Source organism: Nuphar pumila, chromosome 16 (assembly GCF_984573655.1).
Source record: "Nuphar pumila chromosome 16, dmNupPumi1.hap1.1, whole genome shotgun sequence".
Lineage (NCBI taxonomy): Eukaryota > Viridiplantae > Streptophyta > Magnoliopsida > Nymphaeales > Nymphaeaceae > Nuphar > Nuphar pumila.
Genome location: NC_143264.1, coordinates 81,369,218 through 81,393,524, shown reverse-complemented (window position 1 = coordinate 81,393,524; position 24,307 = coordinate 81,369,218). Strand labels below are relative to the sequence as shown.

General features: G+C 36.3%; 1 protein-coding gene across 2 annotated transcripts in view; it reads right to left on the bottom strand.

The window, feature by feature from the left end:
• The window catches only part of LOC149813819 (histone-lysine N-methyltransferase TRX1-like), a 93,366-nt gene that overhangs the window by 268 nt on the left and 68,791 nt on the right, over nucleotides 1–24,307 (bottom strand). The window contains exon 25 of one of the 2 annotated variants that reach the window (XM_089991738.1): nucleotides 6,343–6,456. The exons of the other annotated variant lie outside the window; for it this stretch is intronic. The gene's annotated coding sequence lies outside the window, so the exon portion shown is untranslated. Of the gene's footprint in view, nucleotides 1–6,342; nucleotides 6,457–24,307 lie in introns of those variants that run through there. 2 annotated transcript variants of the gene reach the window in all.

The following is a 24,307-nucleotide window of genomic DNA, read 5'->3' as shown; positions in this document are numbered from 1 at the left end:
TTTTATTATCTATAAACACTTTGACCTTTTGAATGTTGAGAGGAAAGATATAGAATAAAAGGATTTGAAATTTTGAATGCCTAACCATATTTATTGCAGCCACATACTCAAACCAATTATATTGTAGCATGCTGTTGCTAGATCTGGTATCCTAAATATTATGTGTACTACTTTAAAAAGCCTACCTAAGATGAAACAAAGCTGAGCCGGGAGAGGTTCTGTCCATCTGCACAAGAAAATGGATGTTCACATTAGGTAGCTTTCATACTACTACGGAGAAAAGAAAAAAAGATGCACCACAGCCTTTATAGGCAAGAAGCTTCAGGGAGTTGTGAATATTGAATGATAATAGTAAGGGAGAAAATTAGCCAGGCAATGTTCAAGCACTGGTTAATATTAAAAGTAAAGATGGAGTAGAGTGAAAACACTGACACAAGGGGATATATAAGTAGAGGAAAGAGGGGAAGCTTGTTGGAACCATGGTCAATATAATACAACTTAACATGATTATACATAATGGTCAATGCACTTCTTGTATGACAAGTTTGTTAAAATGTACCTCATATATATATATATATATATATATATATATATATATATATATATATATATATATATATATATATATATATATATATATATATATATATATATTACATCAATACCCGATAGGGGTATTTTTGTAATTTTACATAGTTGTTTTAGAAAACAACTATTTTGTTTAAATGTAAATTTCTTTATTTATTTTTTGTTTTTATTTTTTGTATTTTTTAGAACCAAAGAGGGGCTCCAACCATAGAGTCGTTGGAGCCCCCAACGGTCACGAATGTGACCGTTGGGGGCTCCCAACGACTCCATGGGAGCCCCCTTTTGGCTCTTCTTTTGAGGCCCTTTGGCCCTCCTTTTTCCTCCTCTCCTTCTTGTATAAATAGGGGTGAACCCCTTGTGTATTTTCATTCTTGAGAGCTTTCTCTCTTCTCAATAAGAGGCTTTTTATATTGTTGCCTTCTTAAAGGCTTGTGCTTGTATTGTCCCTTTGTGGACTTGTGATATTGTCTCTTTTATTCATTGTTGTAAGTGCTTGTATGCACTCTTTATATTTCCGCAATATCTCATTACATGATATCAGAGCCACTCGATTCTTGAAGGAAAGGTGTGGTTCGTGTATCTCATATTTAGTGGATATCTTCTCATTTCTTAGCAACATCATGGAGGCAAAGATTGACCTATCTTTCAAGCTCAATGGAAAAAATTATATGATGTGGGCATCGGCAATGGAAAATAATCTCAAAGGAAAGAAGCTTTGGGGTTTTGTCATGGGTACCGTTCCGGAACCTAAGCTTGTGCTCACTAAGAACGAAGAAGGTCAAGAAAAGGCTCTTGAAGGAGATGCTCGCCTCAAGGCTATTGAAAATCATCAAAAAGAAGTGAAAGATTGGGAAAACAATCAAGCAAAAATCCTTGCGTGGTTTATGAACAATGTAGAGCTTAAGGTATGTGCTAATATAGCTAAATTTCATCGAGTCAATGAGGCTTGGTCCTTTATGAAGGGTATGTATACCCAAAAGGATCTTGCGAGAGCATACTTCTTGCAAGAAAAGATTAGAACCACCAAGCAAGGTGATTCTAGCATTCAAGACTATTATAGTGCCCTAAACCCACTATGGGATGAATTGGCTCTTTTGGAGCCAAAATGGGTTTCTATGAAAGATATTGATTTAAGGCAAAAACAAATGGAACAAGAGCGATCGTTTCAATTCCTTTTTGGGCTACGTCCCGAATTTGAGCAAGTGAGATCCTCACTTCTCCATAGATCTATTTTTCCTCCTATTGAGGATGCTATTGCCGAAATCACTCAAGAGGGGACAAGGCTTGGCATGAGTAAGCATGTTGATGAAGTCCTTGCCGTTTCAAAACCGGGTAACAATGTTAGAACCTATAAACCTCCTCATTTTGGGAAACAAGGAAACTACAATGGAGGAAGAAAAATGATTGTTTGTCATTATTGCAATGAGTCGGGTCACATTAAACCCGCTTGTCCAAAGCTTATTGGAACCTTCAAGCCTAAGGTGGCCGCTCTTGAAGAAACCACCACCAAAGAAGATGAAGGCAAGAACAATGACATCAAAGAAACTCTTGGACAAATATCTATGGCTCTCCAACAAATACTAAAAGTTTCTTCCTCCACATCGGGTGCGGCTATTGCCTCGACATCATCACCCGGTACGTATTCTTGGATCCTTGACTCCGAAGCTTTTTTTCATATGACCCCTCATGAAAATGCACTTATTGATGTTTGCACCAATTCAAAGGACTCTTGTGTCTCTACGGCCGATGGAACTTTTTTAAAAATTTCAAGTATTGGCTCTTTTAAAGACTCTCAAAATTTTTGTGTTCCAAAAGTAAGAGTTGTTCCCAAACTAAATTTAAACCTATTTTCGGTTTCTCAAATTGCCGACCATGGATGTGAAATATCTTTCTCATCTAATGGTTGCTTTGTGCAGGATCTCCGGTCCGTGAAGCGGATTGGGCAAGGACATAGAAAGGGAGACCTCTATTATATGGACCATCTTGATCTCCCTACAAATTATTTTTGTTCTTATGTCCAAGAAAAAAACATGGAAACTTGGCATAAAAGACTTGGTCATCCAAGTTATTCCAAAATGTATCTCATTCCTTTTGGAAACAAATTTTGTAAGGAAAAAGAAATTAATTGCAAAGATTGCATTTTTGGAAAAATGAAGTCTATTCCATTTCCAACTAGAACTTTTCTTTCATCTAGACCTTTTGAATTGGTGCATTCGGATGTTTGGGGGCCTTCTCCGGTTATGTCTAAAGGGGCTATTCATATTATGTTACGTTTATTGATGACTTTACTCAGTATGTTTGGATTTATTTTCTTAGTCATAAATCGAAAGTATTTACTTTCTTTAAAGATTTTCATAAGAAGGTTCAAAATCAATTTCAAAATAACATATCTATTTTAAGATCCGATTCCGGTGGCGAATACTTATCTCACGAATTCCAAAACTATTTAACCCAAAATGACATTTGCCATCAAAAGTCATGTCCTAGGACTCCCCAACAAAATGGCCTAGTGGAAAGGAAACATAGGCACATTATAGAAACCGCTAGAACATTACTTGTTTCTAGGAATATTCCAAAGAAGATTTGGGCCGAAGTCGTTCTAACCTCAACCTATCTAATCAATAGAATGCCCTCTTCTAAGTTAAAAAATGCTTCTCCCTATGAAAAACTCTTTAAATTTTCACCCGATTTCAATCGTCTTCGTATTTTTGGTTGCAAATGTTTTGTCCTATTACATAAAAGAGATAAGTTATCTCCAAAAGCAATTGAATGTGTTTTTCTAGGATATGGTGAAAATAAAAAAGGGTATAGATGTTATGATTTTAAGAATGACAAACTATATATTTCAAAAGATGTAACATTTTTAGAAGAAGAGAACGGTTTTGATAAAATAGAAGAAACAAATGAAATTGATTATAAATTCTTATATGATCTTATTGATGACATACAAGATTTTCTTGAAAACATAAACGATACACATGAGGTATCCCATCTTGACATAACACCCTCAAATGATAGTGATTCAAATATAAATGTTCATGATAGTGATTCAAATATAAATGTTCATGATAGTGATACCAATATAAGTGTTTACTCAAGAAGAAATCAAGAAAAAACTATTAGTGCCCTCAAAAAATACTCTCAAATTTCTGAATCCACTGAGGAACCACAAGTTAGACAATCTTCTAGAATTTCAATACCCCCAAATAGGTTTGTATCCTATGATTCCTTAACCCCCAACTATTGGGCATGTTTAATAACCCTACATTCTTATTTTGAACCGGTTCACTATAATCAAGCTAAATCTATACCACATTGGGTTGAAGCAATGCAAGTTGAACTAAATGCTTTAAAAAAGGTCAATACTTGGAAAATAGTTAATCTACCCTCACACAAAAAACCTATTGGTTGTCGCTGGGTCTTCAAAGTTAAAACTAAGAGCGATGGTTCTTTAGAACGATATAAAGCTAGATTAGTCGCTAAGGGATACTCCCAAGAATATGGCATTGATTATGAAGAAACATTCGCTCCTGTAGCTAGAATGACCAGTGTCAGGACCTTAATAGTTGTCGCATCAACCAAAAAATGGCCTATTTATCAACTTGACGTAAAAAATGTTTTTTTAAATGAAAGTTTAAGTGAAGAAGTTTACATGGATCCGCCACCCGTAATTAATATTAAGCAAGGTCAAACATTTCGGCTTTTAAAGGCATTATATGGTCTTAAACAAGCTCCTAAGGCTTGGTATGATTGTTTCAGTGATATCACGATAAAGTTAGGATTTCATTCTTGTTATACTGACACTACTCTTTTTGTTAAAAATGCAGGTACGAGTATCGTAATATTGTTACTTTATGTTGATGACATGATTATCACAGGGAATGATCAAAATAGTATTATTGATGTTAAAAATATGTTAAAAAATAATTTTGATATGTCTGATTTAGGTTTTCTTAGATATTTTCTTGGAATTGAAGTTGCATATTCTTCTCGAGGATATATTTTGTCACAGATGAAGCTTGCTACAGATATTTGTTCTAAGTCTGGGATTTCTGATGACAAGAAAGTAGAGACTCCCGAGGTTATTAATGCCAAATTACGGTTGGAGGATGGGGTTCTTCTGGAAGATCCCACGCCTTAAAGACAACTCATTGGGTCTCTTACCTATCTAACCATCACCAGACCAGATATCTCCCATGCGGTTCACTCTGTTAGCCAATTTCAGCATGCTCCTACCACTGTGCATTTGAGTGTTGTTCTCAGAATCATCCGCTACATTCAAAATACCATCAATAAAGGGCTTTTTCTATCCTCCTCTTCTTCCTTAAATCTTCTTGCTTATACTGATGCCGATTGGGGAGGTAATCCCAATGATCGAGTCTCAACTACTGGTTTTTGTGTCTTTTTAGGGGACTCTTTGATTGCCTGACGATGGAAGAAGCAGCAGAAAGTTTCACTATCATCCACTGAAGTTGAGTATCGGGCTATGGCAACCACGACAATGGAACTTGTATGGCTGCGCAGTCTGCTTAAAGACATGGGGGTTGATATTACCGAAGCCTCAAAATTATGTTGTGACAACAAGAGTGCCATCTACATTGCGAGCAATCATACCTTCCATGAGCATACAAAGCATATCGAAATGAACTGCCACTATGTTCATGACGAATTCTTACGAGGAACTATTGCTCTACCATATGTCACTTCAGAATATCACTTGGCGGACTTCTTCACTAAAGCTCTTCCGGCTCCCCGCTTCATGTTTCTTCTTGGCAAACTTTTCGTCTTTTCCCCGTAAAGTTTGAGGCGGGGTGTTAAAATGTACCTCATATATATATATATATATATATATATATATATATATATATATATATATATATATATATATATATATATATATATATATATATATATATATATATATTACATCAATACCCGATAGGGGTATTTTTGTAATTTTACATAGTTGTTTTAGAAAACAACTATTTTGTTTAAATGTAAATTTCTTTATTTATTTTTTGTTTTTATTTTTTGTATTTTTTAGAACCAAAGAGGGGCTCCAACCATAGAGTCGTTGGAGCCCCCAATGGTCACAAATGTGACCGTTGGGGGCTCCCAGCGACTCCATGGGAGCCCCCTTTTGGCTCTTCTTTTCAAGCCCTTTGGCCCTCCTTTTTCCTCCTCTCCCTCTTGTATAAATAGGGGTGAATCCCTTGTGTATTTTCATTCTTGAGAGTTTTCTCTCTTCTCAATAAGAGGCTTTTTATATTGTTGCCTTCTTAAAGGCTTGTGCTTGTATTGTCCCTTTGTGGACTTGTGATATTATCTCTTTTATTCATTGTTGTAAGTGCTTGTATGCACTCTTTATATTTCCGCAATATCTCATTACAAAGTTATCCCGACATAGGGATAACTTCAGATACACCACAACATTTTCTTTTCTCTTTTAAGATTGTGGCCACTTTTGGCCAAATCTTTTTCTATATTGGTCATCAGACCCTATTATGCAATCCAAGGTTTCAATTTGACCTTTTTGATAGTGTTATCTAGGATCTTGAAAAAGAGGATATTTATGTTTCAAAGATTGTAATTAAAGTACTGAATTTTATGAAGCTCCTAGTATTGGAAATACTGCTCTATCTAATCAATTGGGACTTTGTCTGCATCCACACGTTATCTGTAAAGCAATAGTTTCCCCTATTGAATTGGCTCTTGGAGAAGAAGAGATGACTGCAACTTTTCTTTGAGGATACAACCAAGCCACACCTTCTCACGTTAAACACAATCCCACCTTGCATTATAGGAGCCGTCTTCTCGGACATGATCACCATTGAGAAGGGACAGAATGAAGGAATGGATCCTCAAATACTGAAAAAAGAGCAAGCTCATGAGAAATTTCAAATTTTTAAATGTGGAGGGGCATGATTATACATGGACCAAAGCTCAATGGATAAGTGCAAGAATAAATGAGCAATGGTAACAAAATTGCTAGGTTTCAATGGCTGCTTTCCAACAATTAACAGTAAATGTCTTTAATTGTTCTCTACTAGCAGTGTGTATCGTCCGACACAATGTATCGGTGAGAAACTAATATGATATAACATTTATATCATATTTGATATGCTTATCATACCAATGTGATCTTATGTTAAAAAAAATATATATATATATATATATATATATTTATTTATTTATTTATATGTGTATAATACCCGATAGGGGTATTTATGACTTTTCACATAGTTGTTTTATAAAACAACTATATTTCTTTTAAATTAGTTTTTTTAGTTTTTTTCTTGTTTTTTGTTTTTGTTTTTGTAAAAGCCAAAAAGGGACCCCACCATAGAGTCGTTGGGGGCTCCCAACGACTCCATGGGAGCCCCCTTTTGGGCTCTTCTTTTGAGGCTCTTGGCCCTCCTTTTTTCCTTGATTCTTTGTATAAATAGGGGTGACCCCCTTTGTATATTTTCATGCTTGAGAGCTCTCACTCTCTTTCAATAAAGAGACCTTTATATTTTTGCCTATCTCAAGGCTTGTGTATGTGTTGTGGACTTGGCTATTGTCTCTTTTGTTTGTCCATTATAGGACATTGTTGTTAGTTTGGATCATGGATCCAACCCGATCCACCTCGAGATGCGTGAGCGGTGGCATGTTTGTAATTAGTTCTTATTACCTGTGTAAAGTTATGTCCTGCATTGTACCACTTATAAATAATAAGTAAAAAGGGAAAACCCTATTGCCGCTGACTACTCTTCTCTCTCTTCTCTTTCTTTACCTCATCTCTAACCCCTGCAGGTTGGTATTTCTGATATTTCTGACATGGAATCAGAGCACAGGCGCGGAAATCGATCATCTGGAAGGCCTATAAGGACCAGCGCGTGAAAGGACGTAGGCTCTATTTCTGATCTTTTATTTCTGATCTTTTCTCTGTCTCCTTTCCTTAAATCAGATTTCTCCAGTTTTATTTCTTAATCTGATTTCACACATCCCAATTTCACGTATCCCTATTTCTCTGTCTCTTTTCCCTTAATCAGATTTCTCCAATTTCTCTTTTTCTTAATCTGATTTCACGCATCCCAATTTTGCGCATCCTTATTTTTCTTTCGATTCCTTTTCTTTTCCAATATTTTTCCTGGTTCACACGTTACACAGCATTGCTAATATTTTTTTTTTTGAATAACGTGTGTGTGTGAAGATTATTTTCAGCACACAGCATTGTTCTTTCCCCCTCAATATACTGTTAAGTATAGTCGGCATTTAATATTTTCTGGTTTGCACATCACTGTATTTCTGTGCAACGTGTGTGTTGATATCATTTCCAGCACACAGTATTGTTGTTTTTCTTTCCCTTAATACACTGTTAAGTACAGTTTGGCCTCTCATTCTTCATATAATCCATGGATTCCAAATTGAACCCTAGTTTTCTTACTCACCTCATGACCCACAAGTTATCCCATGATAACTATTTGCTTTGGAAACGTCAAATTGTGCCTTTTATTCGCAGTCATGGTCTTTATGGGCATCTAGATGGGCGATCACCCACCCCACCTACACATATCATGCAGGAAATAACAGGTGAAGATGGGAAGGTGAGTCAACTTCGAAGCACCAATCCGGCTTATGACATATGGGTACAACGTGATCAGACATTAATTGCTTACATAACCTCCACACTTTCTGATCGTGTTTCACAAACTATCTCCGATGACCAATCTGTTGCCGAGTTGTGGAATGGACTAGCTCATTCTTTTTCTCAGGTTTCCGAATCTCGGGCTTTGCAACTCAAGTGGAAATTCCAATCCATGCGAAAAGAAAACAAATCCATTACAGAGTTCATGGGGGATGTCAGAGTGATTACAGATCAGTTAGCTGCCATTGGAAGTCCTGTATCAGATAAGGATATGGTACAACAGGTATTAGGTAGTCTTGGACTTGAATATCGCATGTTTTGCACGGCACTCCAGGTTGTCTCAGTCCTTCCATGTTTTGATGATCTTCAATCTAAGCTTTTGCAATATGAGGTCAGTTTAAATCAGGAACACGCGTCAGATGATGCTCATCCTGTGATGATGACACATACGCCTATTCAAACAGGAGTTCTATTTACTCCTCCTCGCCCCAATGGAACACCTATGAACAAAGGAGGATTACTGCCTACACCAGGTGGAGGAGGTATTGGTTCAAGCAGTGTACCACGAGGAGGACGTGTTCCTACTTGTTTTCTATGCAACAAGCGGGGACATGTTAAAGCAAACTGCTGGTACAATCCTCAGACCCGGAACAAATCAGGGAGGCCAGATAGTAGACCAGGGCAACTCATCAGTTTGCCCGTACTCCTCAGGGACAGGTTCTCCCACAGGACGTACAAAATATCCTTATGACTACTTTCAATCAGATGAACTTGCACCAAAATGAGGAAGGTATATGGTATATTGATTCAGGGGCAGCAGCACACGTTACTTCTGATGCAGGTAAATTTTCTCACTTGACTCCTAATTTTCTCACTTGACTCCTTACACTGGAAATGACACTATAGTCATAAGAGATGGATCTCATCACCCCATCTCTCACACTGGAAATATCTCCCTTTCTTTGCCTGAATCTCAGTTACCCTTGTCAAATGTCTTACTCACACCTGCTATTCAAAAGAATATCCTATCTGTGTCAAAATTAGTTGATGAAACAAATTCTTCCGTTGAATTTACTCCTTTTGTTTATCTTAAGGACCTTCACACCAAGAAAACGCTCGCTAAAGGTGAACGGCGCGGGAACATGTACGTCTTTGAAGAATCTCATGTGCCTTTGAAGACGTCGTCTTCCGTAGCCGTGGCTTCATCAGCTTCTTCTTTTCCAACATTTTTGAGTCGATCTACAGATCATAGTTCTTCATCTAGAGTCTTGAAACTTAGTAAGCCAGACTTATGGCATCTTCGTTTGGGTCATTGTAGTCAAGTTTTTCTTGACAAGTTGTCTGCTAAAGGTTTGATACCCGCAGTCAGTTTAGAGTCAAAATGTCCAAGTTGTCACTTATGCAAAAGTCGTGTACTTCCTTTTCATAGTATCAATAAAAGAGCAACAAAGCCTTTTGAGATCATATGCTCAGATGTTTGGGGTCCTGCACCCACTGCCTCTCTTTCTGGATCTCGATACTATGTACTTTTTCTTGACTCTTACACTCGTTTTAGTTGGATTTACTTCATGAAAAACAAACATGAGGTTTTCAAGTTGTTCAAACAGTTTCATGCACTAGTCCAAAACCAATTCAATACCAATGTTGTATATTTCCAGTGTGACGGAGGGGAGAATACATATCCCATGATTTTAGTGAATATTTGAAGGAGCATGGCATTACCCATAACATTTCTTGCCCTCATACCCCTCAACAAAATGGAGTTGCTGAGAGAAAGCACAGGCATATTGTTGAAACAGCCTTGAGCATGATGCATACTGTGGGCATTCCTTTTTCCCTTTGGAGCGAGGCTTTCCATACAGCTGTTTACGTTATCAACAGGTTGCCCAAGACCATCCTTGAAGATAATTCTCCGTATTTTGTTCTTTATAATTGTCATTCATCATATGAAGAACTACATCCTTTTGGTTGTGTATGTTATGTTCATATTGATCATTCATTGAGAAATAAGTTTCAAGACAGAGCTGTACAATGCAAGTTTCTTGGGTATGCAGATGACTATAAGGGATACAGGTGTTATGATCCTCATACAGGCAAAATTCGGGTATCCAGAAATGTTGTTTTTGATGATGAAAATTTTGACACTCTAGGTTCATCTTCCTCAGATACACAGGACAGTTATGATCCTTGGCTCAGTGACTCACTTTTATATGACTCGTTGCCTCATGAGGATTCATCTTTATTGACAGACAATGAACCCTGTACTTTCGATGTGGAACCACATATGGAAGACATTCTTCCTACAACAACATCCTCACATTTTTCTGGTCTTGTTTATTCTCGTAGAACTCACACAGTCAATGATGAGACTCCTCTACGACATTCCACTCGGGTTAGACATCCTATAGAGCGTTGGGTAAGTTATAACAATTTCTCTTTGGATTTTCAAACATTTCTAACCAGAGTTTCCAAAGAAACAGAACCTTCCTCTTTTCATGAGGTTGTCTATTCCCGTGCCTGGGTAGAGGCGATGAATGAGGAAATGGAAGCATTGCATGAATGCAACACAAGGGAAATTGTGCCAAGGCCAGACAACAAGAATGTTGTAGGATCCAAATGGGTGTACAAGATCAAGCACAAACCGGATGGCAGTGTTGAGCGCTATAAGGCTCGTCTGGTTGCACGAGGCTTCACACAACAATATGGGCAGGACTATGATGAAACGTTCAGCCCAGTAGTAAAACTGGGCACAGTCAGGTTTGTCATTGTGTTGGCATTACAACATGGATGGTCACTCAGTCAACTTGATGTTAAAAATGCTTTTCTGCATGGTGAACTAAAGGAAGAAGTTTACATGGAGCAGCCACCAGGATATAGCATGCATGATTCATCAAATTGGGTATGTAAACTTCGACGCTCTCTTTATGGATTGAAACAAGCTTCTCGATCTTGGTTTGAAAGTTTTTCCACAGAGATCCAGCATCATGGGTTCAATAAAAGTGTTCTAGACCATTCATTGTTCATCTTCAAAAGTGGTTCAGCTATTGTTTGGGTGCTTATATATGTTGATGATATCATTATTACCAGGAGTGATGAGGATCACATATCTTGGGTTAAGTCTATGCTGATGGCTAAATTCAAGATGAAAGACTTGGGTCCCTTGCGATATTTTTTGGGTGTGGAAGTTGATAGTCGACATGAGACTATTACATTGAGCCAACATAAGTACACTATTGATATTTTACTCGCTACAGGGATGGAGAATTGTAAACCAATTAGCACACCTTGCCTTCTAAATCATAAGTTAAGTGCTAAAGAAGGCACTACTTATCATGATCCTACTTTGTATCGTCGAGTTGTAGGGATGTTACAATACTTAACATTCACTAGGCCTGACATAGCATATTCTGTCAATCAGGCCTCTCAGTTTATGCATGCTCCTACAGATGCACATATGGAAGCAGTAAAATGAATCCTTCGGTATTTAAAGGGTACGATTGGAGATGGTTTGATGTATAACAAAGACACAGCTTATACGTCAGGACATTGACTATTCACCTACGCAGACGCGAACTGGGCTGGTGATCCTGATGAGCGCAGATTAGTTTCAGGGTATTGCATCCTTATCGGCAATAATGTTGTAACATGGAGTAGCAAGAAGCAAAAGGCAGTGGCGCGATCTAGTACTGAAGCCGAGTATCGTGCAATGGCAGCAGGAACAACCGATGTTACGTGGGTGAGACACCTACTGCAAGAACTACAAGAACCGATCTCGTCCTCTATGCTTCTTTGTGATAATCAGAGTGCTATTAATATTGCATTCAATCCCATTCTTCATTGTCGCACGAAGCATATCGAAATCGATCAACACTTTGTTAGACAAAAGGTGCAAGAAAAGAAAATTGAACCTGCATATATTAGGTCAGATATGCAAGTTGCTGACATTTTTACCAAGGGATTATCCACTCATCAGTTTTGGGCACTCAAAGACAAGTTGAGCATGATCAAAGACCATACTCAACTTGAGGGAGGTTGTTAGTTTGGATCATGGATCCGACCCGATCCACCTCGAGATGCGTGAGCGGTGGCATGTTTGTAATTAGTTCTTATTACCTGTGTAAAGTTATGTCCTGCATTGTACCACTTATAAATAATAAGTAAAAAGGGAAAACCCTATTGCCGCTGACTACTCTTCTCTCTCTTCTCTTTCTTTACCTCATCTCTAACCCCTGCAGGTTGGTATTTCTGATATTTCTGACAATTGCAAGTGCTTATAGAACTCTTTGTATTTCCGCATATCTCATTACATGGTATCAGAGCCACTCGGTTCTTAGAGGAAGAAGCTGTAAGAAAGTATGCGGAAAGGTATAACAAGAATGCTTAATACATTCACACGGTCTAATGAAAGGACAAACCCAAACCCACAATGGAGAATATAGAAATAATCCACTAAGGGACAACACAAGAGGCCTTCAAATAAGCAACACATAAAAATATATGAACTTTATTGAATGAGGGTTTGAAAAGCCATGATCTACAAGGGAGGGGAACCCCCTATATATACAAAAAGGAGAGCAAGTGAAAAGCCATTGAGGGCTCCCACATATGGTTTCATAAATGAGCAATTACAAAAAAGAAAAATAAATTATTTAAAGAAAATAGTTGTTTCTAAAACAACTATGTGGAATGACTAAAATACCCTATCGAGTATTTCACACACACACACACACACACACACACATATATATATATATATATATATATATATATATATATGTGAGTACATATATTTTAACACCCCCCTCAAACTTTACGGGGAGATGACCGAAAGTTTGCGAAGTAGGAAAATAAGACGAAGAGCTTTAGTGAAGAAATCGCAGTCTTCAAGGAAAAACTCCATCTTTATGGTATTTCAGAAAATTCGTGGAACTCCAAGTCTTCAAAAAAAAAACCTTTATTGGTGATCATCCCCAAGTCTCTTCATTGGTTATCTCTATAATGAGGGTATCACATCTTGAAGATCCTGCATAGAAAGAACAAACCAAAGGAAAACTCAAAGTATACAAGAAAAAATATTCTAACCCAAGAATTGCAACAATAATATATTGAAAAGAAAGAGTGGTTTAAACAAGACAGTAACAACTTTTCAAATCATTAGATAAAAGGAAGCATTCCTTAAGGATGACAACAAATCATGATTATCTTATTTTAAATGACGTGATTCACTAAGATGAAATAAACATACTACTTTCTCAAAAAAAAAGTGTCTATTAAGAGACATTTCAAACAAATCCCATAAAAAGGATATCTAAATGAAAGATCATAATAGGATAATTAAAAACTACTTAAGCATTTCAATACTATGTGAAAAAGCCTCCAAAAAACAATGTAAAATGTCTTCAAAGAGACAATGCATACGAAGTGCACCAACTTCCACAAATCGTTTTGCACAAAGGCCCAATAAATACTCAAAGGAATTTATCAATACTTGGAAGTAAGAAGCGTGTGCACAAAAGAACACGGAGAACACTTACAAGTGCACGAAGACACACAAAATATGAGATTTGTATTAAAATCAAGTAAGACTCTTTTAGAAATGTTTCATGTATTAGAAATATCTTTAAGAAGACAATGTTCACACAAGAACTAATTAACCAAAGGGAATGTATATAAGAGCACACGAAAGAAAGCATGTTTAACACACACAAATCAATAATAGGGAGACATTTTATCAACAAAAGATGATTTAATGATTTCTCACACATCATAGAGAGAAGAAAGTTTATGCCAACAAATGCCATGTGTGAACTTGCAAGAACATGATTTAATTAAGTATAATAAAGACATCCACCCAAGAATCAAGAATGAATGTTATTTGAGTAGAGAACCTTACATATTGAGGAATTTCTCACTCAAATATTTGCAAATACAAAAACTCACTAAGTGGCCGAAAACCATAAACATTTAGTATGCAAAGTACCAGAATTCTCTATAGGGTAAATGCCAAAGTGTAAAGTTGATTTTCAAATATGCATATTAATGACATAATCCTTTTATCGATAAATATTTTTCTTTGCAAGTAGTAAGGATTAAGGAAAAACTCATTTAAAGGGAAATCCCATATGATATATTCAGATCAAAAACAAATTAAGAATGAAATTTTGCAAATTTCAACAATGGTTCATCCACTATAAGCAGCCGCCTCATTAGTTCTCCAAAACCCATAAATCAAGTGTATAAGCTACTAGAACAAGAACATAAATATAATGCCACCAAAGGGCCAAAGACACACACGAAAATGTGTAAACATCTCTTGTGTACATATAATAATACTTGAAATGAGTGTATCAACGACTAGAACAAGAGTACAAATGCCAACATGAACTAAAAATCACACATAAAAATGTGAATAAACAACTACTGTCTACATATAATGACACTCTAAATCAAATATGTTCAGCTACTAGAACAAGAGTACAAAGTCAACCATGAGCTAAAACACACACTAAGGTCAGACAATAAAATGATGCTTGAAATGAGTGTATCAGCGACTAGAACAAGGACACAAAAGTCAACCATGGGCTACATCACACACAATGGTGTGAAACAACAAGCCTTGTCTACATATAATGACGCTCAAAACAAGTGGGTTCAACTACTAGATCAAGAGAACAAAGCCAACAATGGGCTAACAACACACACGAAGGTGTGAACAATATTTCTTGTCTACATATGATGACACTTAGATAAGAGGCATAAGAGGAAAAGACACTTGAGGCAAGAAAGCTTGTAATGAAAAACATTTAACAGGGAGGATATCAATTTATCAATAAACCTTGAAACACTATGGTTTCAAACCTTAGACATCCATCACATGTATAAATAATTAAGAGCATCCATAATAAAATCGATGACCAAAAACAAACGAGTGACACACTCATAATCAGAGATCGCATAACATGTCATTTAGAGTCAAACTACAAGTTGACAATCCAAAATGACATAACACACCCCAACAAACATCTCTGTAATAACAAGGCCAAAAAGTGATGCATTAAATAAAAACCTGTGATGGACAATTATAAATGCCATAAGAAGGCAATAAACACTTAGGGAAATCATTTTCCAAATAGGTGATTTTAAAAAAACAATTCAAAGATCCAATATTGGTAGATAATCAATCACAACAATATGCCTTATGACAACAATTTTGCATAAATACGAATCATGCTTAACATGATCAATTCTTCGAAATGAAGACATTTATACCAAAAAATTACAACATGAACTATTAAGCAAATAATGCATATGAAGTTTCTATACCATGTAAGAAGAGGAAGCACACACAAAAGAGAGAAAATATATTTCATTAAAGTGGGATAGAGCCCACACAATAAGTTTTTAGAAGAACCTTTTATAACACATTTACTACTAATCGCGAATACTTGAAAGATCATTTATATAGAGGCTATGAAATTATACCAATCATAATGCAATCTATTTTGACACATTTTTAGAGAACATTAAGTTATCAAAATGCATTTAAACCAAACAAACTAGAGATGAACACAAAAATCGAGGATCATTCTCAAGCATCGAGAATGTTTTTAGCTTTGATTTTTGAGGAAAACATCTTAACATTATCAATTGTAATACAAAAATACATATTTTCAAAAGATGACACAAGAGAGTTTAACAAGGAACCAAAGCATATGTATAGATAAAAGAAACAATATGAGAGACCAAGTGCATACATTCACATAGAAAAAGCACTCATGCAATAATTAAAGTCACACATCTTATACAAAAGACAAGTTTTCAACCAAATAAATGCAAGTGATAGGATTTATATAAAATTTTACATTTCAGGCATGTAATGGGTCAAAAAAGTTTTAAACATGAACACGCATGTCTATGTATTTTACAATTATTGTATATATATATATATGTGAAAAACAAGTTTATATTTTATAAAATAAGACAGCATTATCAAATCATTAAGATAAGACAATGATTGACGAAACATCTAGAATTAATAATTCATGGTTTTATATATATATATATACAAACAAACAAACAACAACTACGCCTTCATCCCAAAACAATTGGGGTCAGCGATATGAACCAAAAAAGAAATTCATTTTGGGTCTTCCACATGAATCCTTTTCCTCCAATCATTTCTATCCAACGCCATGTCCTCGGTGAGGTTCAAAGCATTCATATCCTTTCCTATCATCTCCATCCAAGTCTTCCTAGGCCTACCCCGACCTCTTTTAACTAATATATTTTCCCATTTCTCCAACCTTCTAACTGGAGCATCATTAGGCCTTCGCCGAATATGTCCAAACCACCGTAAACGATTCTCTCGCATCTTATTTTCAATGGGTGCAACACCTACCTTCTTACGTATCTCTTCGTTCTGAATCTTATCTTTTATTGTATTTCCACACATCCATCTAAGCATCCGCATCTCAGCTACACTCATTTTTTGAATATGATGTCTCTTGGCAGCCCAACATTCCGTACCATATAGTAAAGCGGGTCTAATAGCCGTCCTATAAAACTTTCCCTTCAACCGCAATGGCATTCTACGATCGCACAGCACTCCAGTAGCACTTTTCCATTTCATCCACCCAACCTTTATCCTATGATTTACATCTCCATCAATTTCTCCATACTTTTGAATGATGGATCCCAAATATTTGAAATAATCATTCACCGGTATATCTTGCTCACCAAGCTTCACTACTCTCCCATCACTACTTCGTTGCTTACTAAACCGACATTCCATATATTCAGTCTTACTTTTACTCAACTTAAAACCTCTAGCTTCCAATGTCTGTCTCCATAATTCTAACTTAGCATTAACCCCAGCTCTAGACTCATCAATCAAAACAATATCATCAGCAAACAACATACACCACGGTACATTTTCTTGAATTGATCTCGTAAGCTCATCCATCACTATCGCAAATAGAAAAGGGCTTAAAGCAGATCCTTGATGTAACCCAACCGTTATCGGAAAATTGGTTGTCACCCCTCCACAAGTGCGGACATTGGTTACTACTCCTTCATACATATCTTTAATTATTTTAATGTACTTGAGAGAAACACCTTTCTTCATCATTGTCCACCAGAGAACGTCCCTAGGTACTCTATCGTATGCCTTCTCTAAATTAATAAAAACCATATGCAAATCTTTGTTCCTCTCTCTATATCTTTCAATAAGTTGTCTAAGAAGATGTATAGCTTCCATAGTTGATCTTCCAGGCATAAAACCAAATTGATTCTCCGATATCATGACAACCTTCCTCAACCTAGACTCAATCACCCTCTCCCAAAGTTTCATAGTATGACTCATGAGTTTTATACCACGATAGTTTGTGCAATCTTGTATATCACCCTTATTCTTATATAAAGGCACCAAAGTACTCTTCCTCCACTCATTAGGCATCTTATTTGTTCGCCAAATCAAGTTAAAAAGATTTGTCAACCATTCTAAACCTTTCTCTCCCAAGCATTTCCAAGCCTCGATAGGTATACCATCTGGGCCAACTGCCCTTCTTGATTTCATTTTCTTCAAAGCCTCTGCAATTTCTTTCTTTTGAATCTTGCGCATGAAGTCACGATTTATCTCATGAAAAGGAATGGAGAAGTCTCCAAGATCTTGAGCATGACTATCATTAAATAGCTTATCAAAATAATCTTTCCATCTCTCCTTAATCTCCTCATCTTTGACTAAAACCCTTTGCTTTTCATCTTTGATACATCTAACCATACCCAAATCCTTCGATTTCCTATCTCTCATCTTTGCAAGCCTATAAATATCCTTCTCGCCTTCTTTGGTATCCAACTTGTCATAAACCTCCTTATATACCTTAGCCCTCGCGTTTCAAACAACTTTTTTAGCTTCCTTCTTTGCTATCATATACTTCTCCAAATTCTCATTATCACGACTCTTACTTAGATTTCTATAACACTCTCTTTTAACCTTAATAGCTAATTTGACATCCTCGTTCCACCATGATGTATCCTTACCTAGTGGTGCACCGCCTTTAGACTCACCCAATACCTCCTTAGCTACTTTTCTCATACCACCCGCTATCTTATTCCACATTGATTCTGAATCCTCCTCGAGACACCAATCAACTTCCTTAACTACCTGCTCTACAAACATTCCTTGTTTAGCTCCTTTCAGTGCCCACCACTTAATTCTAGGATCTATCCTATGTCTATCCCTTTTGCGGCATTGTCTAATTCTAAGATCTAAAATTAAGACTCTATGTTGTGTAGCTACACTTTCTCCCGGTATAACCTTACAATCGATGCAACAACCCCTATCTCTCTTTCTAAGTAGGAAAAAATCTATCTGACTCGTATTAACCCCACTTTTAAATGTTACTAGGTGAGACTCCCTCTTCCTAAACCAAGTGTTTGCTAAGATCATATCATAGGACAAACAAAAATCTAAAATCCTTTCTCCACTTTCATTTCTTTCTCCTATACCATAGCCTCCATGGATATTCTCAAATCCATCCCTACTAATGCCTACATGTCCATTAAGGTCACCGCCGATGAAAAGCTTTTCTCCATAAGATGTCTCTTGTACTACTCCATCTAAATCTTCCCAAAATTGATGCTTAATGGAATCATCTAAATCTACTTGAGGTGCATAAACACTAATAATATTAATAATATCCGTACCTAATACTAATTTAATAAGTAAAATTCTATCACCCTTCCTACGGACCTCAACTACATTATCTATAAACTGACGACTCATAACAATCCCTACTCCATTCCTATTCCTATTTATTCCTGTATACCAAATCTTATATCCCCAAGGTTCTATCACTTTAGCTTTCTCACCTACCCATTTGGTCTCTTGAAGACATAAAATATCAATCTTTCTCCTACACATAACATCTACTAACTCTACCAACTTACCAGTTAAAGACCCTATGTTCCAAGTGGCTAACCTAATTTTATGGTCTTGGACTAACTTCTTTACCCCCACCCGTCCAACAAAGTGAGGGAACCCTTGCCTATTTGACACCACACCCAGGCGCCGGTGTGACGCGTCGCTTCTGGGCGACGACCTAGCAACCCTTGCACATTTATCACTGCCTCCGGGCCTAGAGAGTACAGCGCGTCGCTCAGTAGGGAACGCCCCAATGAAATTCTCATATTGGTTCATTTTCATAGGATATGACAAAGTTTTTATGCTGGCTGTCACAGGCCTACCGCAACCCTCCTCCTTTATCCGGGCTTGGGACCGGCAGTGTATAACTACACAGGCGGAGTTGGTTTTATATATATATATATATATATATATATATATATATATATATATATATATATATATATATATTAGAGTTATTTTAAAAAAGGCTTCAAGATTCAAAACATACTACATATATCTAGTTTTCTTAAAACAAGTTCAATGATGGTTAAAATACTATTTTAGAATTTTCCAAAACCATACATTTCGTTTTTATTTTAATCATGCAAAATATATGTTTATATATATATATATATATATATATATTCAATGGTAAAAAAAAAAATAAGTGTTTTTCCCGTGCGTAATGCATGGGCTAAATACTTGAAAAGTGTAAGAATACATGCCAAGTAATTCCAAGTAGAAGAAAGAGAGATAAGAGATAACAAACACTTCACCAAAACGTAGAGAAAGAAAAGAGGTAACAAATACTTCACCACTTTTACGAATTTTTTAATATCACGCTTCCTGATTCACTGAAGGACTAGCTTGATTATAAACGAGCTCTGATACCATGTAAGAAAGTATGCGGAAAGGTATAACAAGAATGATTAAAGCATTCACCCGGTCCAATGAATGGACAAACCCAAACCCAAACCCACAATGGGGAATATAGAAATTGTCCACTAAGGGACAACACAAGAGGCCTTCAAAGAGGCAACACATAAAAATATATGAACTTTATTGAATGAGGGCTTGAAAAGCCATGATCTACAAGAGAGGGGGAACCCCCTATATATACAAAAAGGAGAGAAAGTGAAAAGCCATTGAGGGCTCCCACATATGGTCGTTGGAGCCCCCAACGGTCATATTTATGACCGTTGGGGATCCAACGACTATATGTGGGACCCCCAATGCTTTGATAAATGAGCAATTACAAAAAAGAAAAAGGAAAAATTAAATAAAGGAAAATAATTTATTTAAAGAAAATAGTTGTTTCTAAAACAACTATGGAATGACTAAAATACCCCTATCGGGTATTTCACATATATATATATATATACACATATATTTTAACAAAAGCATGGTACATATACTTCTCATCTATTGTCTCCCTTCTACTCACTTTTTGGTGGCATTATGGAAGCAAAAATTGACCTATTCTTCAAACTCAATAGAAATAACTACATGATGTGGGCATCGGCAATGGAGAACAGCTTTAAAGGCAAGAAACTTTGGGGGTATGTTATGGGTTCCATTCCGGAACCTAGATTAGAGCTCACAAAGATCGAAGGTGGTCAAGAAAAGGCTCTTGAGGGAAATGCTCGCCTCAAAGCCATTGAAAATCTTCAAAAGAAAGTTGAAGATTGAGAAAGCAATCACGCAAAAATCCTTACTTGGTTTATGAACAACGTCAAACTCAAGGTATGTGCTAATATAGCTAAATTCCGTCGGGCCAATGAGGCTTGGTTTTTTATGAAGGGTATGTATACCCAAAAGGACCTTGCAAGAGCATATTTTTTGCAAGAAAAAATTAGAACCACCAAACAAGGTGATTCAAGTATTCAAGACTACTATAGTGCTTTAAACCCACTATGGGATGAGTTGGCTCTTTTAGAGCCAAAATGGGTTGCTATGGAAGATATCGAATTAAGACAAAAGCAAATAGAACAAGATCGATTGTTCCAATTCTTATTTGGGCGTCCCGAATTTGAGCAAGTGAGGTCATCACTTCTCCGTAGATCCATCTTTCCTCCAATTGAGGATGCTATTGTCGAAATCACTCAAGAAGAAACAAAGCTTGGCATGAGTAAGAATGTTGATGAAATGATTGCCGTTTCCAAACCCGACAATAATGTAAAAACCTATAGACCCCCCCCCTCCCCACTTTGGTAAACAAGAAAACTACAATAGAGGAAGAAAAATGATTGTATGTCATCATTGCTATGAGTCGGGTCACATTAAACCTGTTTGCCCAAAGCTCAATGGAACTTTCAAGCCTAAGGTGGCCTCTCTTTAAGAATCTACCACCAAAGAAGATGAAGGCAGAAATGGTGACCTCAAAGAGACCCTTAGTCAAATATCCATGGCTCTTCAACAAATTTTTAAAGCTACTTCCTCCACATCGGGTGCGGCCATTGCGTCTACATCATCACCCGGTACATACTCTTGGATCTTAGATTCTGAAGCATCTTTTCATATGACCCCTCATGAAAATGCTTTAGTCGATGTTTGCACCAATTCAAAAGGCTCTTGTGTTTCTACGGCGGATGGAACTTTTTTGAAAATTTCTGGTATTGGAACTCTAAACTCCAAAAAATCTCAAAATCTTTTTGTTTCCAAAGTTAGAGTTGTACTAAAATTAAATTTAAACCTTTTTTCGGTCTCCCAAATTGCCGGCCATGAACATGAAATATCTTTCTCATCTAATAGTTGCTTTGTGCAGGATCTCCGATCCGGGAAGCGGATTAGGCAAGGCCATAAGAAGGGGGACCTCTACTATATGGATCATCTAAACCTTCCTACAAACTATTTTTGTTCTTATGTCCAAGAGAAAAGTATTGAAACTTGGCATAAAAGGCTTGCTCATCCAAGCTATTCAAAAATGTATCTCTTTCCATTTGGAAACAAATGTTGTAAGGAAAAAGACATTAATTGCAAAGATTGTATTTTTGGAAAAACGAAATCTATTCCTTTTCCAACTAGAACATTTTTTTCTTCAAGACCCTTTGAATTGGTGCACTCGGATGTTTGGGGTCCATCTTCGGTCATGTCTAAAGGGGGTTACTCTTAGTACGTCACTTTCATCGATGACTTTACTCGATATGTTTGGATCTATTTCCTTAGTCATAAATCGAAAGTGTTTTCCTTCTTCAAAGAATTTTATACAAAAATTCAAAACCAATTTCAAAGTAATATATCCACTTTGAGAACCGATTCTGGTGGTGAATACTTGTCTAATGAATTCCAAAATTATTTGACACAAAATGGAATTTGTTACCAAAAATCATGCCCTAGAACTCCACAACAAAACAAACTAGTGGAAAGAAAACATAAGCATATTATAGAAACTGCTAAAAAATTGCTTGTCTCTAAAAATATTCTGAAAAAAATTTGGGCCGAAGTCGTCTTAACCTCAACATACCTAATCAATAGAATGCCTTCCTCAAAATTAAAGAATGCCTCTTCTTATGAAAAACTTTTTAAATTCTCACCCGATTTCAATCGCCTTCGCATCTTTGGTTGTAAATGCTTTGTTCTCTTACATAAGAGAGATATGTTGTCTCCAAAGGCAATTGAATGTGTTTTGCTAGGTTATAGGGAAAATAAAAAAAGGCTATAAGTGTTTTGATTTAAAAAATGACAAGCTTTATGTTTCAAAAGATGTAACTTTTTTAGAAGATGAGAATGGTTTTGAAAAAATGGAAAAATCATATGAAACTGATTATATGTTTTTACATGATCTTATTGATGACATAAATGATGATTCTATGGATCATCTTAAAAATATAGAGGACACTTGTGAAGTGTCCAATTTTGATGTGTCACCACCAAATGATGATACTAGTAATGAAAATATTAATGTTTACACCCGAAGAGATCAAGAAAGGCCTATTAGTGCCTTAGAGAAATTCTCTCAAATTTCTGAATTTTCGGAAGAGGCCCCCATTAGGCAATCTTCTAGAGAATCAATATCACCCAATAGATTTGTATCCTATGAGTCTTTAGCACCCAATTATCGGGCATGTTTAATAACTTTACATTCATATTATGAACCCGCTCATTATAATCAAGCTAAGACTCTATTGCATTGGGCTGAAGCAATGAAAATAGAATTAGATGCGCTAAAAAAGGCTAATAGCCTAATACTTGGGAAATAGTCACTCCCTCCACGTAAAAAACCTATTGGATGTCACTGGGTCTTTAAAGTTAAAACTAAAAGCGATGGATCCCTGGAAAGATATAAAGACAGGTTAGTAGCGAAGGGATATTCGCAAGAATATGAAATTGACTATGAGAAAACATTCACTCCTGTATCCCGAATGACTAGTGTCAAAACTCTAATAGTTGTTACATCAACCAAAAAATGTCCTATATATCAACTTGATGTGAAAAATGCATTTCTAAATGAGAATTTAAATGAAGAAGTATATATGGATCCACCACCCAGAATTAATATTGGACAAGGTCAAACTCTTAAACTTTTAAAAACCTTATATGGTCTTAAACAAGCCCCCAAGGCTTGGTATGATCATTTTAGTGATATCATGGTTAAATTAAGATTTCATTCTTGTTATACTAACATTGCTCTCTTTGTTAAAAGTGCAGGTACTAGTATTGTTATCTTATTACTTTATGTTGATGACATGATTATCACTGGGAATGATCAAAATAGTATTGTTGAAGTTAAAAACATGTTAAAACATAATTTTGACATGGCTGATTTAGGCTTCCTTAGATATTTTCTTGGCATTGAAGTCGCATATTCTCCTTGAGGATATATTTTGTCACAGATGAAGCTTGCTACAGATATATGTACTAAGTCTGGTATTTCAGATGATAAAAAGGTAGAGACTCCAGAGGTCATTATTGCCAAATTAAGGTTGGAGGACAGGGTTCTTCTGGAAGATCTCACAACCTACAGACAACTCATTGGATATCTGACTTACCTGACCATCACTAGACCAGACATCGTTCGGGTGGTTCACACTGCAAGTCAATTTCAGTATGCTCCTACAACTGTGCATATGAGTGTTGTGCTCTGGATCATCCGATACATCAAAAATATCATAAATAAAGGGTTATTTCTATACTCATCTTCTCCCTTAAATCTTCTTACGTATACTGATGCAGATTGAGGAGGTAAC